We start from the raw sequence: 8,703 nt of genomic DNA, 5'->3' as shown, positions 1-8,703 counted from the left end.
AGATTGATCAGAACTGGCTTTGACAAGCACTGTGGCAATTGGACAATTCAAACAGACTTACAAGGCGGGGGAAGAAAAGAAGAACGAACTGGGGAGGAGGGTAGAGAAAATAGTGCAACAATGAATGAATAAAACCCCCAAATCTCTGTAAATGTTCATTAAAATTAATAAAATTTAATAATAAAAAAGTGCATGAATGAAACACAATGTAAAAAAAATGTTAGTCAATAAATATTTTAAAAAAAATGTTACATGCTAAAAAAAAGAATCAATAGCTTAAGGAGCTCTGGTGGCCTAGTGGCAAGAAACTGCACTGCAATCCCAGGGGTACGCAGTTTGAATCCACCAGATGCTCTGCTGGAGAAGGAGGGGCAATTTCCTCCTGTACCAGTCAGATCTGATTTGACGGTTGTTGTTATGTTCCATCGAGTCGCTTGTGACTCATATCTATCCTATGTACAACAGCTCTAAACTCTGCTCTGTCCTGTGCCAATCTGATTGTCTCCAACACACTCATCCCAATTGCCCCAGTCACCAAATCAATCCATCTCCCAGAGGGTCTTCCCCTCCTGTGCCTGCCCTCCACCCTCCCAAGAATGATGTCCCTCTCCAAGGACCTGTCCCTCCTTACAACATGACCAAAGTATGTCAGACAAAGCCTCAGAATCCTTGCCTCCAAGGAGCAGCCAGCCCGGTTTAACCCTCTCCTGGATGAATCTTTGTTTTCTTAGCAGTCCATGGAACTCTCAGCGCTCTTCTCCAACACCAAAGCTCAAAAGCATCAATTCTCCTTCTAGCCTCCCTGGTCATTGTCCAGCTCTCTGAAGCATAACAAGTTATTGCAAAGACCATGGTCTGTACCAGACACACCTTAGTCTCCATCATTGCTCTTGAGTATTTTAGAGAGGTCCCTAACAGCAGACTTTCCCATCGCAATATGTCTTTTAATTTCCTGGCTGATGGTGCCAAGAGTGTTGATTGTGGAGCCAAGCACACTAAAGCTGTGAACAATCTCTATCTCTTCACCATTCATCCTGATGCTGCCAATTGGTCCAGTGGTGAGAATCTTTGTCTTCTTGACATTGAGCCTCAATCCATATTGAAGATTTGATGGTACACACACAAAATAATAAAATTTAAAAAAAGAATCAATGGCTTCTTTGGCCATTGCTTTCTGCAACTGGGCTTTGGCAAGCTCACTCCAGACTGCTGGTTCATTACAGTGTTCAGCAAACTCATATGCTTGATACTCATATGCTTGATCCAAGTTTCCAATATGTTCAATCAAGACCTGCACAGCCGAGGTATTGACATCAAACTTACAGAAAATGGCATATGCTTCTTCAAATAATTCATTGCTGATGGCAATATTGGCAATATCTGGAGCATCATAATTATCCAGGCAGTTAACATACCCCATAACATGTGTACAGTCAGCTTTAATTACGGTGAGGATGAGAAGGTTTTGCAAATTCCTGTGCTCACTGAATACAGAGTTATCAAGGACAATTTTCTCCAGCAGTTCAATGAGCTTATTTGGAAGGTCTGCAGTGATAAAAGCCTTGACAGTTATTGACACTTCTTCAAGATCCTGAGTCTCAGACAAGGCTGTCTGCACAACCTGGTCAATTAAATGTCACTTTTAGGCATTGCTTTCCAGCCACATGCTACCCCATAATTCGGGATCCTTTTGATGTACAAGGTAGCTGGGATGACTTTTGAAGAGAGGATTCTCATTGCAAACATTAATAAGTTTCTGATCACACTGCCCACGTTCATAAGCAACACATGCCAGGTGTGGCTCTCTCTTCTCACAATACTTTCCAATAACACGACTGTCATAATAGGGATTTTCACAAAGAAATCTCTCTAGGTTGTTATTGCTGTCTATATAGATTTTGGTGAGTGTGGTTTGAGTAGCAGTTTCCTCACAGCCTTCATGAATTCTGGCCTTTAACCAATGCAAAAGGAGTATCAATCTGTTTCTCCTTTCAACCTCAGCAACAAGTTCATCAGTAGAAAATTGACCTCTTACAACAAGAATTAAGTTTTTAATGACATTTTCAGAGCAATCAACCTCAAGTAATACTCCAATAATGACAGGAAGTTAACTTGCATTTACCTTCTGTACATAAATCTCTAGGTATTTTTGAAGATTATTTATACATTATACATTTTTATTATTTATTTACATTACACATTTTATTATGAATTCATTATTAATAAATCTTATTTATACATTTTATACATATTTATATATTATAAATACAGCACCAGATCATGAACGAAGTAAAATTGATCACACACAATAATAAGTGGTAACTGGTCTGTTAGCTTTGCTTCTTTGAGAAAATTCTTGACTCATTCAGGACCAGAGCAGTTGCTTTCTCTACACATTTTTTCCTACTTCTTTGATCTGTCCAGTCTTACAAGCTGCCTGAATATATTTAAAGTGCATCTGGGTCTTGACTAAAGTTAACAATGGATCCCAGGAAATAAAAGAAACCTTCAAAACTCTTGAAAGTTTCAAGAAGTTCAATGAGAGACTGAGTTGACAGTTGCTCATGATACTTAGAAGCCACCTGAACACAGATCTGCAGATTCTGACAAATATTGGCAGACAACATGGCCCTGAGGCACTCGAGGGAATCTTCTATGGATAAGGACCCAAAGCAATTCTCCGCTACACTCCCTTTCCATGTGTATCTGTATGCACATCTCTCCCCCACCCCACTGAAGTGTATGTCTGCACGTGCACCCACCCTTTGTGCATCTGTTTGTGTGCCTGCCCAACCTTTCTCTGGAGCAGTGATGTCAAATCAAGAACCAGCTATCATCTCAGGTGAGAAACACTCTACCACAGCAATGTCCCTAAAGAAGCAGACTATCATACTCCCCACATGAGCCCAAAGCAAGATATCACCCCCAAAAGAGACACAGTAGCAATGGATTTCCTGAAGTCAGAAAGTCTGATGGAACTTTCTGACACAAAATTCAAAAGAACAATAACTGAATATTTTCAATGGGTGAAAAAAAGGACACTGAAAGCAAAAATCAGGAGGAGTTTAAAAAGACAATCCAAAACAATGCTATAAAACTAATGAGGTATTAGAGGCACTGGAAAAAATAAGAAACCACAATCCAAAATAATGAGATCCAAGGTTTTTCAGATGTTGTCAACATGATGGAGTGACACATGAACAGAGTTGAAGAGATGGAACACAGAACTGGTGAAATAGAAGATAGAATTGTCTCCACTGATCTGCTAGAGCAAAAAGGAGAATCAAAAAAGGAAGGAAAAAGAAGAAAACCTAAGAATAATGTGGGATGCCATAAAAAAAATAACATGTGCATCATCAGAATCCCAGAACAGGAGGAAGCAAGTAAAGACACTGAAGAAGTTGTGGAAGAATTACTAAAAGAAAATTTCCCAGGCATGATGAAGAATGAACAAATATATATTGAAAAAGCTGAGCAAACACTATAAAGAATAGACTCCAAAAGAAAAAAATCTGAGGCATATCATAGTAAAATTTGCCAGAGCTGAAGATAAGGAGAAAATTCTGAAAGCAGCAAGGGAGAAACAAAGAGTAACCTATAAGGGATAGTAGTTAAGATTAAGTGCTAATTTCTCAGCAGAAATCATGCAAGCAAGAAGACAGTGGAATGACATATATCGAACACTCAAAGAACACAAATGTCAACCAAGAATACTGTATCCAGAGAAACTGTCCATCAAATATGAAGGAGAGATCAAAATATTTCCAGAAAAACAGAACTTAAGGGAGTTTGTAAAAAACAAGACCAGCATTAGCAAAACAAAACAAAACAAAAACTCACCAAAATGATAGCAATAAAACCTTGCCTCAAAATAATCACACTAAATGTGAATGGTTTAAATGCACCACTGAAGAGAAAAAAAGTAGCAGATAGGATAAAAACCAAATTCCATCAATATGTTGTCTACAAGAGATACATCTGAAAAATGGAGATAAAGAAAGACTAAAAATAAAAGGGTGGAAAAAAATATACGAAGCAAATGGCAACCAGAAAAAAAGCAGGAATAGCAATATTAATCTCTGATAAAATAAATTTCAATGCAAAACCATCAGAAAGGACAAAGAGGTCATTTTTATAATGCTCAAAGAGTCAATAGAACAAGAGGACATAAGAATAATGAATATCTACGCACCAAATGAAATACCTGCAAAATATATAAAGCAAACATTAACAAAACTGAAAAAGGAAATAGACAATACTATAGTACTTCTATAGTCTATAATACTATAGACTTCAATGCACCACTCTCAAGAAAAGATAGAACTACTAGAAAGAAACTCAACAAAGATACAGAAGAATTAAACCACACAATAAACCAACTTGATCTCATAGACATCTATAGGTTTAATGCCCCCCCCACCCCCAAGAAAAAAGCACAGTATACCTTTTTCTCCAATGTGCATGGAATGTTCTCCAGAATAGATGACATTTTAGGTCACAAGACAAGTATCAATAAATTAAAAAACATAAAAATAATGCAAAGCATCTTTTCCAACAACAATGTCACAAAATTAGAAATATCAAGAGGATAAAGGAGAAAAAAAACCATACATTTGGAAGCTGAACAACACCTTGCTTGAACACGAGAAGGGTACTAGAAGAAATAAAAAGTGAAATTAAAAAGTTTCTTGAAACAAGTGACAATGAAAACACTACTTACCAAAACCTCTGGGACACAGCCAAAGCAGTAATCAGAGGTCAATTTATAGCCATAAGCAAACACATCAAAAGACAGGAAAAAACCAACATCTCCAACAAATTGAAAAAGAACAGCAAGAAAACCAGACATCCGCTAAAAAACCTGAAATTATAAAAATTAGAGCAGAAATAAATGAAATAGAAAACAAAAAAACAATTGAAACCATCAACAAAACTAAGAGTTGGTTCTTTGAAAAGGTCAATAAAATCAACAGACCACTAGCAAAACTAACAAAAGAAAAGAAGGAAAAGATACAAACAATCAGAATAAGAGATGAAATGGGAAACATCACAACAGACCAACTAAAACAAAAAGTCTAACATTAGAATATTATGAAAAACTATACTCAAACAATCCCACGGTCACTTGTGGTTGCTCTGAGGCTGAACACCGTGAGATGTGTCAAATGCGTTAATGGTTGGCTACAATGCAGACTGAGAGTGGGGTGGAGCTCCCCGATTGAACAAGCATGGAAGGAGTGGCGTCCACTTCCATAATAGCTTGCCTCCGGAAACCCTATGAACTTGGAGAGAGGATGAAAGGCACCCAAGCGTCAAGGACTCTCCTTCATAGGGTCGCTATGAGTTGCCTGCGACTCGACGGCAGTTAACAACAATAACAACAACACACTCACACAAACATGAAAACCTAGAGAAAATGGACAAATACTTAGAAATGCACAACCTACCTAAACTGACACAAATCAAAATTGAACACCTGAACAAACCCATTACAAAAGAAGAAATTGAAAAGGTAACAAAACAACTCCAACCCCCAAAAGCTCTGGACCAGATGGTTTTACAAGTGAATTTTATCAAACATTCCGAGAAGAACTGTCACAAAGTCTACATAAAATATTTCAGAAAAAAGAAAAAGATGGAATTCTCTCAGACTCATTCTATGAAGCAAACATATCCTTGATACCAAAGCCAGGAAATGACACTACCAAAATAGAAAATTATAGGCCAATATCTCTTATGAACATAGATGCAAAAATCCAGAATAAAATACTGGCCAATAGAATCCAACAATACACCAAAGAAATAATTCACCATGACCAAGTGGGATTCATAACTGGTATACAAGGATGGTTCAACATAAGAAAGCGAAAAACAAGAACCACATGATCCTATCAATTGATGCATAAAGGCCTTTGACAAAATCCAACACCTTTTCCTGATTAAAATACTAAACAAAATAGTATTAGAGGGGAATTTCTTCAATATAGTAAAAAGTATATATGCAAACCCAAGAGCCAACATTTTTCTCAATGGAGAGAGGTTAAAGGCATTCCCTTTAAGAGCAAGAACTAGCAAGGATGCCCACTATCACCTCTCTTATTTAATATTATACTGGAAGTCTTAGCGATAGCAATAAGACAAGAGAAGGATATAAGAGGTATCCAAATTGGCAAAGAGAAGGTAAAATTACCTCTCTATGCAGATAATATGATAGTATACTTAGAAAACCCTAAAGATCCAACAACAAAACCACTCAACATAGTTGACCAATTCAACAAAGTGGCATGATACAAGATTTACATATAAAAATCAGTTGGTGCACACCCATGTTTATTGCAGCTTTGTTCACAATAGCAAGGAGTTGGAAACAACCTAAGTGCCTATCAACCAACAATGGATAGAGAAGTTGTGGTATATTCACACAATAGAATACTATGCTGCATTGAAAAACAAGGAACTCATGCAATATTATTAAAAACGGGTGACCCTGGATGACATTATGCTGAGTGAAGTATCTCAGTCACAAAATGACAAATACTGCATGGTGCCATTGTTGTAAAACAGGACTGACCTCGGGGTTGGAGGGAGACCGAGAAAGAGGGAGAAAACTGTTTAAAAGGGATATGTGATTAGGTATTTTTGTCATGACAGTTGTCCAGAGCGAAGACTGCATAGTGGAGTGGACCTAAGGGCAGGGATTGTAAAACAATGAAATAATTTTTCTTTTACTTTTCCAAGGGGGTAGGGTACTAGGGGGGGAGGGTTGGGAGGGGAGAAAAGTGCAAGAATGAATGAATGGAAATCCAAATTCTCTGTAAATTTTCATTGAAATTAATAATAAATTAAAAAAATCAGTTGGATTTCGTCAAAGAGAATACAGAACTGGAGATAAGAAAAACAATACCCTTCACAATAGCTAATTACAAGCTTAAATACTTGGGAGTAAATCTAACCAGAAGCATAATGGATCTATTCAAAGAAAATTACAAGACATTACTTCAAGAAACAGAAAGAGACCTGGAGAAGTCCAAGGATATCCCTTGTTCATGGATAGGAAGACTCAATATTGTGAAAATGACAATACTACCAAGGCAATTTACATGTTCAATGCAATCCCAATACAAATACCAATTCCATTCTTCAATAAGATGGAAAAGGCAATCTCCAGTTTCATTTGGAATGGAAAGATGCTCCGAATAAGCAAAGCACTCCTTAAAAAGAGAAACAAGGTAGGAGGCATCTCACTTCCTGATTTCAAATCCTACTACACTGCTGTGGTGATCAAGACAGTGTGGTACCGGTACAATGACAGACACATAGATCAATGGAATAGAATTGAGAATCCAGAAATCATCCCATCTACCTATGGTCAACTGATTTTTGACGAGGACATGAAATCAGTTAAGTGGGGAAATGACAACCTTTTTTAACAAATAGTGTTGGCAAAATTGGAAAACTATCTGCAGAAAACTCAACAAGATTCACACCTCACTCTGTAAAAAAAAAAACTAACTCAAGATGGATCATGGATAATAAATATCATTAAATAAGAACTTGAGAAAACTCTAGAAGTCCTAATCCACAACATCAACAGTCTTCCAAGCATCCTTAAAAATCTACATCCAGGAGAGGATAAATAGACGAATGGGACCTTCTAAGAATAAAACTCCTATGCACCTCTAAAAACTTCTCCAACAGGGTAAAAAGGGAAGCCACCGACTGGGGAAAAATATTTTGTAATAACATGTCAGAGAAGAGACTTATATCTAGAATTTATAAAATACTTGAGCACCACAATAAGATAAAGGTAAATAACCCAATTGAAAAATGGGCACAGGATATGAACAGACACTTCACCAAAGAAGACATTCACATGGCACACAAACACATGAAGTAATGTTCAAAACTCCTTCCTCTAAGAGAGATGCAAATCAAAACAACTATGATATATTATCTCACCCCAGTAAGAATAGCAAAATTTAACAGAACAACAAACAAATAATGCTGGCAATGTTGCAGAGAAACGGGAACCCTTATTCACTGTTGGTGGGAGTGTAAAATGGTGCAACCACTATGGAAGGCAGTATGGCGCTTTCTCAAAAACTTGCAAATAGAAATACCATTTGACCCTGCAATTCCACTACTTGGAATATACCCTAAAGAAACCATAATTGCCACCCAAGCAGATATATGCACACTCGTGTTTATTGTAGTTTTGTTCATAATAGCAAAGAGCTGGAAACAACCCATCAACAAATGAAGGGATAGAGAAGGTGTGGTATATTCACACAACAGAATACTACGCTGCATTGAAAAACAAGGATCTCATGAAATATAATTTAAAATGGATGATCCTGTAGGACATTATGCTGAGTGAAATATCTCAGTCATAAAAGGACAAATACTGCATAGTGCCACTGTTGTAAAACGGTACTGACATTGGGGTTAGGGAAGACTAAGAAAGATAGGATAAATCATGTATACTGCATTGAAACAGATTAGGGTGAGAACTGTTTAAAAGGTATATATTATTAGGTATTATTGTCATGCATGAGTTCAGAACGAAGGCTATATAGTGGAATAGGCTTGGGAGGAGGGATTGTATAACAATTGAAGAATTTTTCTTTTACTTTTCTAAGAGAAGAATGAACTGGAGGGAAGGGGTGGGCAGGGAGAAAAGTGCAACAATGAATAAATGGAAAT

The 8,703-nt window shown here is 37.1% G+C and overlaps 1 pseudogene; it reads right to left on the bottom strand.

Moving 5' to 3' along the window:
* The window catches only part of LOC102850487, a 12,922-nt pseudogene that overhangs the window by 2,080 nt on the left and 2,139 nt on the right, over positions 1-8,703 (bottom strand).

This window comes from Elephantulus edwardii, unplaced genomic scaffold, assembly GCF_000299155.1.
Source record: "Elephantulus edwardii isolate Elephantulus edwardi_28Jun2011 unplaced genomic scaffold, EleEdw1.0 scaffold00146, whole genome shotgun sequence".
Taxonomy (NCBI): Eukaryota; Metazoa; Chordata; class Mammalia; order Macroscelidea; family Macroscelididae; genus Elephantulus; species Elephantulus edwardii.
This window is presented reverse-complemented; position numbering and strand designations above follow the sequence as displayed.